Source organism: Fistularia commersonii, chromosome 27, assembly GCF_037954325.1.
Source record: "Fistularia commersonii isolate RoL2024-O1a breed Wild chromosome 27, RoL_Fcom_v1.0, whole genome shotgun sequence".
NCBI lineage: Eukaryota > Metazoa > Chordata > Actinopteri > Syngnathiformes > Fistulariidae > Fistularia > Fistularia commersonii.
In genome coordinates this window covers 3219269-3228564 of record NC_141310.1, presented here as the reverse complement: position 1 = coordinate 3228564, position 9296 = coordinate 3219269, and the positions used below count along the sequence as shown (strand labels likewise).

General features: G+C 48.6%; 1 protein-coding gene and 1 long non-coding RNA gene across 2 annotated transcripts in view; one reads left to right on the top strand and one right to left on the bottom strand.

Moving 5' to 3' along the window:
- Positions 1–202: 202 nt before the first annotated feature.
- Positions 203–7386, bottom strand: LOC147217778 (uncharacterized). Its single transcript, XR_015108868.1, has 2 exons — positions 4515–7386; positions 203–2900 (listed from the first exon to the last, which is right to left on the bottom strand). It is a non-coding gene; the product is annotated as an uncharacterized LOC147217778 (long non-coding RNA).
- zfhx3b (zinc finger homeobox 3b) overlaps positions 2892–9296 on the top strand; it is a 129247-nt gene continuing 122842 nt past the window's right edge. Inside the window, exon 1 of the mRNA XM_086174731.1 lies at positions 2892–4209. The gene's annotated coding sequence lies outside the window, so the exon portion shown is untranslated. The remainder of the gene's footprint in view (positions 4210–9296) is intronic.

Sequence of the window (9296 nt, the reverse complement as noted above, 5' to 3'; positions counted from 1 at the left end):
CCCCCCCCCCACGCTCCCCCACGCCCCCCCCCCACTCCCACGTTAGAACGGCCGCCATCTCTTTATCAACTTCTAGGACTTTATCTGGAAATACTTTCACCCGCTGCTCATTTCCTCCGCTTCCCCCTCGGTGCCTTGCAAGTTTTTTTTTCTTTTGTATGTGTGTGTGTGTGTGTGTGTGTGTGGGTGTGGATGTGAGTGGGGGGGGGCATTTTGGCGTGAACGCAGTCGCGATTACGCGCGTCGCGCTTGCGGATCCATAGGTTTGGTGAAAGGCAAAAACATCATACTAACACTATTATTACTACTATTACTAAAAGATATTACAATAAAAATAGCAATATAATAATAGCAGTAGCAACAACAGTAAGAATAATTAGAATAGTGATAATATTCATGTTAAAAAAGATGAAAACATTAGGAATATCCAGCTTCCGGTTTGAATTCAGTGGCTGTTTGGTGTTTCTTTGTTTTTGCATATCCGGTGATGGTCGACCTCCCTCTTTCTCTCTCTTTCTCTCTCACTCTCTATTTCTCTCTCTCTCTCTCTCTATTTCCTCTTCCTCTCCGTCCCGTCCACGGGCCGCGGCTGTCACAGCCACAGGTCGCGCAGTGCCACTCGTCGGTGTCCTGCCCATTGAGGCTGACGCGTGGACAGCCGTCCTCCCCACTGAGAGGCGCAATTGAATGGCTGTAACACAAAAGCCCCCGGACCCCGACAAAACACACTACCACCACACACACTCATACACACACACACGCGCGCGCACAGCCCCCCTCTGTGCACGGCCCCCGTGGGTTCCGTCCGGCTGGGTCTCCTGTCTCCGTGACGTCACTGGCCTTTTTTTTCTCCCCCTTTTTTGGCATAAAACTCCAGTTTGCCTGGTTGAGGGTCAGTTTGGTGTCCGACCTGCTCGGAAAATCTCAGATTACATCCGGGGACGTTTATTTATCTCCCATCCACCCCCTCCCAAACACACACACACACACACACACACACACACACATCACCCCCAAAACACACACTCCCCTCTCTCACTATCTGCACCTATTCTTTTTCGTACAGTCGAGAATAATCCTCTAGATTCCTGCAGTCTTAAAAAAATTAAAAAGTGAATTGAGGAACGGGATGATGCATTTTCCTTTTTTTCCCCCTTTCTTTCTATCCACCCCCCCCCACGCCTCCCCACGCCTCCTCTCCGGGAGAGGCATGCTATGCAGCAGATGCTACCTCGCTTGAAAGCAGGTATGAGTGCCTGCCTCGGCTTGTGAATGGCGGAGTGAACGTTGCAATGCACACACACACACACACATGCATACGCACACACACTCCATGTTTCAGGAGCTGGGGGTGGTGGGGGGTGGAGACCCGGCTCTCGGTCATATCGGTCATATAGAATACATCAGAAGAAGTTGTAAGCTCTGAGGAGGCTCCTCGTGTCGTGTGCTGTTCCACCGCCGCGTCATGCCCACGGGGTGGGTGGGGGTGTCACGAAGGTGGGGGTCATCACCCCCCCACCAACCCATCTACCCTTTTCTTGATAATGGTTAAGCCATTTTTAAAAGGCCTTTGGAAAATATGAAATCGAGCTTTCCAAATGCTGCTTTACATGGCAGCCTTATCTTTTTTTAAATAATAATAATATTAAAATTATTGGTATTGCGTCATGTCTTCTGTTTAACGTGAACCCCCCATTTGCGACACAGATCAGAAAAAAAATATGATTAGTTGTTTTATATTTAATATATATTCTGGCGTGGTTTTGGCATCGTGCGTGCGTAATAGTGCAGCTGACTTCGCCGCGCAGACGCAGAACGTCAAAATCTATACACTTTCAATAAAAGCGGCTTTGTAAAGCTATCGGCTGAATCGGCTCCGTATATCTGATTTTATTAATATTGTTCTTCCTTTTTTGTTCTGCACTCGGTGGACAGGGAGCTGAGCCGTGTGCACGGGCAAGCGTGCACGACGATAAACTGCTCCTGTACCCAGAACCAGCAATGACAATACACTGTATGCACTCATTCACATTTGCCACATATTCATACATCCAAAATAAAACAAACACGGAAGTGGTTTCTTTTCCTCGCAGAGAAGAGAGATGGAAGAGAACGAGGGCTTTTTCTGTCAGGAAACGATAGAATATCTATTTGAATAAATGAGCTGACACCTGGTCCGCCTGTCATTTAATCCGATTAATAATCCCAATCACGCCAATTGATCCAGCTAATAATCCCGGGGGTCTGTGCAGAGGAACCCCCTGGCGCGACTGGACATCTAGTATTTGGAGTATTCGTATTTGCACTGATAAACGTATTGGCAACGTGTCACGATAACCTGCCCTCCTTCTTGTCTACTGTAATGCGCACGCACACACACACACACACACACACACACACACACACACACACACACACACACACACACACACACACACACACACACACACACACATACACACATGCAGTTTAAACTGAAATACATTTTCGCACCTTCATCCGAGTGTATCACGATCCCGCTTTCTTTTATAATTATACATATTTATATAAATCTACAGTTTTTCAATATTATTATAAATCTTGCCGTTTCACTTCTAAAACACCGAGATGGCGAGTTTATTCCATGTAATAACGCGTTAATAGAGCAAAAAGAAATTAATCATGCGAATGTATTGGGGAAACGTCACGGTGTGTGTGTGTGTGTGTGGGTGTGCGTGTGAGGGCAAAATGTGATCGCACGTTTGGCGCAGGTCGATTTCTCATATGATCGCAAATGAAGGAGTTAAACTTGCATTGAACGATCAGATCCGGATGTGAACGCATGACGTTTTTCCACATTTTCCTCTCCGGGCGGTGACATCTATTCCCCCCGCCGGGATTATGTCCGGGAGACGCTTAATCTGCGATGAAATGAAATAAACAAAGAGGTAAAAGTGCACCACGTCGGTCGCGTCGCGGATGCGCAAAAGCCGCGTTATATTAAGAAACCTCGCAAAGAAAATTAAAAAAAAAAGAGAGTTACATATTTCCTTCTCGTCGTCCCGCCGGCCGACCGGAAACCGCTCGAAGTTTCTCAAAGTTGCGCGCAAAAAAAAAAAAGAACAACAAAACTGCGCCATTTTCTTGTCTTTTTGGACCAAAAATAGACGGAATAATAAAAAAAAGTGACTATTCGGGATGAACGACGGGAAACACGCTTGAATCTCTCATTCACAAAAAAAAAAGAAAGAAAAGAAAACACCGTGGAGTAGAGTGGAGTGGGGGGGTGCTTGAGGAGGGGAGGAGGGGGGGGGGGTTAAAAACAACCCGGTAAAGCTCAACTTTCCCCGTCTCCTCACTTCCAGCCGCTCTTAATTCCATATTTTCAATTCCCGATCATTACTTTTACCCCCCCCTCTCCCTCCTTCTCCCCCCCCACTTGTATCTATCCATCCCCCTCCCTCTCCCTCCTCCTCTTCCCTCCTCCCTTCGCTCTCCTTTGCTGAATCTTATTGATCCAGAAGGCGGCTAATTAGCCCTTCCCTTCGTGCCTGTGTAATGAAGCACATGCGCACTGAATTAATCACAGCCATTTTTTTTCCTCCCTCTCTCTCTCTCTCTCTCTCTCTCTCTCTCTCTCTCTCTCTCTTTCTCTCTCTCTCTCCCTCGCAGGAAACTAATTAGCAGGAATAAAGATCCAAAGAGTTTTTTTTCCTCCTCTCTCCTCTCTCTCCCCCCGGTTTTTTTTCAATCACCAGATCTCACTTTCGCCTCTTCCTCGGCGCCTCCGACGCGCGACCCGTCGCCTGCTTTGCATCCGAATTATTTTTTTTCTCCCCCCCCCCCTTCAACCGACCCGTATTATTTTTTATATACATGGCGTGAGTGCGCGTACGATTGCGTGTGTGCGTGTGTGTGTGAGAGAGACATTATCAACTAACGGCGGCTCACCTACTTCGTCCGTGTCCGTGTGTGTGAGTGTGTGTGTATATGTGTGTGTGCGTGTGTGTGCGTGCGTGTGTTTCGTACGCTCCGCAGCAACAATGATCTTTCTTTTTTGGCGACCCTTGAGCGCAAACTGACCAAAAAAAAAAAAAAAAAGGAAAAAAAAAAAGGAAAGCTTTGCGGGGCGGCGCGCCGGGGGGACCCGCAGCCCGGATGGGATCTTTAGCTCCGACCTCTCGGTTCTGGATTAAAAAGCGAGGATCTCAAAGCGGCAGCGAGAGAATTGTAAGTTTCAACTTGGCGTTTTTTCCTCCCTTCTCCTTCTCCTTCACCCCCCACCACCACCACCGCCACCCACCTCCACCTCCTCCACCCCCCACCACCCCCCTTTCTGCGCCTCCACGGTCCCGCTCCTCTCCTCTCTCCCCGCCGTGGACTCTGTGGATCTCTTCCCCCGTGTGTTTGTACTTTTATTTCACCCCCTCCTCCTCCTTCTTCTCTTTCCGCAAGTTCCCCGCAAGTAGTTCGGTGTTTTTTTTTTATTTCTTATTTAGCCCCCTTTATTTTGGTATATATATATATTTTTTTACCTGTGTTTACATCCGCGGTCGTCCTCGCTCCTCTTCGCGGGCGGCTCTCCGCCGAGCCCGCTCCTCCGCGGGGGCTGCCGGACCGTGGAGGAGGCGACGGCGGCGGCGACAACAAAAAAAAAAAAAAAAAAAAAAGGAAAACGATTCAAAAAGAAGAATAAAAAAGGGATATGTGCATTTCGATGTGCTTTTTTTTTAAGAAAAAGACAATTCGGCGTGGAAGGAAAGGGGAAAAAAAACAACCGGGGAGGGCGGGAGAGAGGGCTGTGCTCCGTAGCCGAGCGGCGGCTCCAGGCGAGCGCTGCCCGGAGAAGGAGCTCCGAGTCCGGGCGTGCGGGTCCGCGGGAGTCCGGCGAAGACGGAGGTCGGCTCCCGGTCGATGTTTGTTTGTTTTTGTTATTGTGTTTTTTTTCCAAAAGGGTGGGGGGATTGAGCGGGGTGGGGGGGTAGATTTGACACTTGCCACGTACATCCGGGTTGTTTCGACACCGCCGTGTTCTTTATGAAATCCTCTTCTTGGATAAACGCGTTGTGTGTGTGTGTGTGTGTGTATTTGAGTGTGTGTGTGTGCGTATTCTCCTCCGACCGGTCTCCGAAACGCAATCCCCTCCGCCCTGTCTTTCACTTCCTCCCGTTACTCTTCCCCTATTCTCCCCCTCACTCGATCCACCTATTTTTCTCCCCCCGCGTGGAAAAACAAAAAGAAGGTGAAGAACACGCGCCGTGGACGCCCGCCTCTCCGTGGACTTCGGGTTTGAAGCCGATTCTCGGCTCGTTCCCGGACGAAAGTCCCGTGCAAAATCGATCGGCGTGTGTGTGTGTGTGTGTGTACGTACGTGCGCGAGGGTGCGTGTTTGCCAGTGCGCGTGCGTGATCTAGCTTGTAGTTCGTGTGTGTGATGTAGAAAAAAAAACACACACCGCCCCCCCCCCTCCATGGCAAAGAACAGGAAGAACAGGACCACGCAGTGTGGAGCCCTTCACAATGTGTGTGTGTGTGTGTGTGTGTTTGACGGAGGTCTCGTCCACGCGGCTGCGTGGGGGGGCTGCAGCCCGTGTCACACCGTCGGAAAGGCGGGATGAAAACAAAAACACAGGGCCGTCAGTAGCGTGCCCGTGACCCCACGGACACGGGCCTGCTTCCCCAACTAATGACTAAAAAAACTTCAAATATGGTGACGGTCGGACCCGTTTAGAGGCTCTTAATGGGAGTGGGATATTGTTTGTATTAAAGCAAAAAAAAAGTAAAAAGTTAAACAGGAAGGAAGACTGGAGGTGTGTGTGTGTGTATGTGTGTGTGTGTGTGTGTGTGTGTGTGTGTGTGTGTGTGTGTGTGTGTGTGTGTGTGAAATCACAAATAAAGCATCTGAAAGCAGATCCCGGAAGGATTATTTCAAAATAAAACAAAAACCGACAACCTAAACGGGATTTACCCTTGTTTATTAGGCTGCTACTAAATTGTGAGTCGCAGAAGTAAAAGGGGATCAAAATAAAATAAAATAATGTAAATTAAAAAAATAGGAAATGCATGTTGGTATCTTGATGTTAAGGCGCAGTAGCAAACACGGCAAAGATATCCATAAATATTAGGGAGGAGGAGGAGGAGGAAGAGGCTGCTTCAGCCACAGCACGGAGCCGAGCCTCCTCGGAAAAACAAAACAGCGAAAAAGACGAGAATTAAAAGTCAATCTTGGATTTTTTTTTTCTCTTTTCATTCTCCACCGCAGAAAAGACACTGGAGAGGAGCTTTAGAGAGCGAGCGGAGGCAGGGGTATGTGTAGCACCGGTGGGGGGGTGGATATATGTGTGTGTGTGTGTGTGTGTGTGGGTCAGACAGCAAGAAACAAGGGGAACAGAGGTCACAGAGTTAGTGCAAAGAGGGGGTGGTGAAGGGGGGGGACCCCCTCCTTGCCTTCTCGCAAACGGCCAGGGGATGAAGGGGAAGGAGTGGGCCTGGCCGGGAGAGAGAGAGGGTGACGCTGGTGTTTTGGGAGCCGCTCCTGGTTTGACAGCGTTATGAGCACCGACCGGGATGGCAGAAATGTTGGATATTATGGGATCTGAATGGAAAAATAAAGGGGGGGCGGTGAGGAAGGGGCGATGAGGGGTTGTGGGGGCTCGGTGGATGCTACCTTTCACTCTAGTAGGACTGAGGAAACAGGGGATAGCGGCATCTGTGATTGGAAATCAGTGATCTCGTGCGTATGTGTGTGTGTGTCCTTTTTATTTGCTGCTGTAGTTATTACTATGTTTGAGCACCGGTGTGATTTATTTTAGCGTAGCCTGAAGGTGACCGGAGACCCCCCGTGTGTGTCTGCAGCCCGCAGGTAGCCCTTCGTGCCAAAAAACCCAAGTCGTCTCCCTTCCTTCCCCTTTGCCTCGACAGTAACACTCCTCCGCTCTTCCTCGTCCCCCCTCGCTCCTCTTTAGACGGAAAACAAAAGGCGGGGAAAATGTTTACTGTCATCGCCCGCCATCTGATTCCCCCGTCTCGTCTCATTGTCATACTACCGTTGAATTACAAGGGTTTAGGTGTGTGTGTGTTGAGGGGATGTCACCGGTTTTATTTCCATGTATTTCACAGTGTGTGTGTGTGTGTGTGTGTGTGTGTGTGTGCGGTTGCTTCAGCTAACGAGTGTCTCATGCTCACGCCCCCTCCCACTCCGATTGTGTGATATAGTGCACCGGGGGTGACACCGTGAGCGATCACCCCCACCCGCCCGTGAACACAGGAGAAAACAAGCAGGCCATTTTTGATTTGGTCAGACTTTCTCTGGCGTGTCTGCCAAGGCCGGGGTTTTCTTCCCTGCGCTCGTTTCTCTTTTTCTTCCCAAATACATTTTTTCCTTTTCATGTAAAAAAAAAAAAAAAATTCAAAATCATTTCGGTACGTTCCGGTTCCTTTATCGTAACCTTGTAAAATAATGACTTTTTAAACACAGGTGATGCACTCAGGTGATTTAATGCAGTTCGTGTTAATTTGAATATTGTTGGACGTATTTTGAGGATTGTATTTCTATATAGATTTTAAACCAGGGCGGATCCACGTGGGGTCCACGTGAAGTCGGCCTCTCCTCCTCTTCCTCTGTGCCATGCACTTGTCACCCCCCCCCCCCCCCCCCCCCCCCCCCCGCCAACATTAGCAGCGGCGACCACGTTTTGGTTTGACCTTTTTTTTTTTTTTCTTTTTCCTATCCCCCTTCCGTCTCCCCACCTTTAACGGCAGGTGAACGCGGCAGAGAGCGACTCGCCATTCCGGACGGTAAAATGAGATGAAGTGGGGGGGGCGGGTGGGTGTCGGGGTGGAGGGGGCTGTCATGGATAGGCTGGTTTGAGCATTTGGCCGGTGCATAGAGAAAGGGAGGTAGGTGCCTCTGGCTGTCATAGCCCCTTCCCCTACTCTCATTGCGCCCCCACCTCCTTTCCCGACACCCCCTTCTTTTTCTATCTCATTCCCTATGTGTCTCTACATATCTCCCTCTTTAACTCCCACCCTCTCCGTCCGAGGGCACCGGCACGGCGGGGGAGCTCGCTCGTTCGCTCACTCGCTCGCCATGTTCTCGGTCAGAGAGAGCCCTCTTTGGGTGAAGAGGAGACGCAGGCCGTGGCGCGCCGGGGAACGCTTGTGCGTCGAGAAAAAAAATAGAGCAAACAGTTATTTGTATTTTTATAGGGTAAATATACAATTGTGTATTTGTGGGAGGAAAAAAAAAAAAACACGCTTTCTTGACATTCATTCATTTATCGGAGCGATGGAGAGAAAGATGTTATGAATTTGAATGATATGCCTTTTTGTTGGTCCATCCTTAGTGACATTATTTTAAATGCTTTGTGCTGCGCTTGTGTGTGTGTGTGTGTGTGTGTGTGAGGCCAGTCAGACTGCGGATTTGAATAGGATTTGCGGTTTTGAATATGTAAGGTCATGCAGCCGAGGACCAGTTCTTCCAGTCGCCCTGCGAGCGAGGCCGGCGTGCGCGCCGTGCTATCGTAAAGACGCAGGCAGGGGGCGGGATCTCAGCCTGGCGCCGGGGCGAGTGAGAAAGCGGGAAAGGGAGTGTGTGTGTGTGTGTGTGTGTGTGTGTGTGTATGTGTGTGTGTGGGTGGGGGGGCATCAGGTGTGTGTTAGTGTGACTGCATGCTCACAGCGAGCACGGATTCTCTGCCCTGATCCTTAATTCCAGCAGCCCCTTGACGTCCAGAAGTATTTTTGATTGGCTTTTGAATCCCTCTTTTCTTTTTCTTTCTTTTCACCTTCGCTGTCATCCCTTCACCTTTCTGAAAGGATATTGGCAGAGAGTTCTGTGTTTGGCACTCTTTGCCAATGCGTTGTCATGTTAACTATCTTGGTTAAATGATTGTGGTAGATTCTATTTGATGATTAAATTGTTGAGCATCTGTGTGTGTGTGTGTGTGTGTGTGTGTGTGTGTGTGTGTGTGTGTGTGTGTGTGTGTGTGTGTGTGTGACACAGCATCCACACTCAGATCTGTGCAACTGTTTTGCATTCTGAAAATCTGCTTTATTCAATTTGTGCTGCATTTAAGGGTCATTTCAAAACACTAAATTGTTTTTATCAATTTAAAATAATATTAATAATTATAATAATTGTGATGATAATAACAAAAATATTAACAAGAATAACAATGATTCTAAAGTTGTTCCAAATATTCTAGAAAGTGCAGCCAGTCTGACGAATCACCACAATAGACATTATCCAGATGTCATAATGGAAAGAACCACCCCGAGTATTATTTTAAAGAAACGGTTACTTTTGGACCCTTTTAT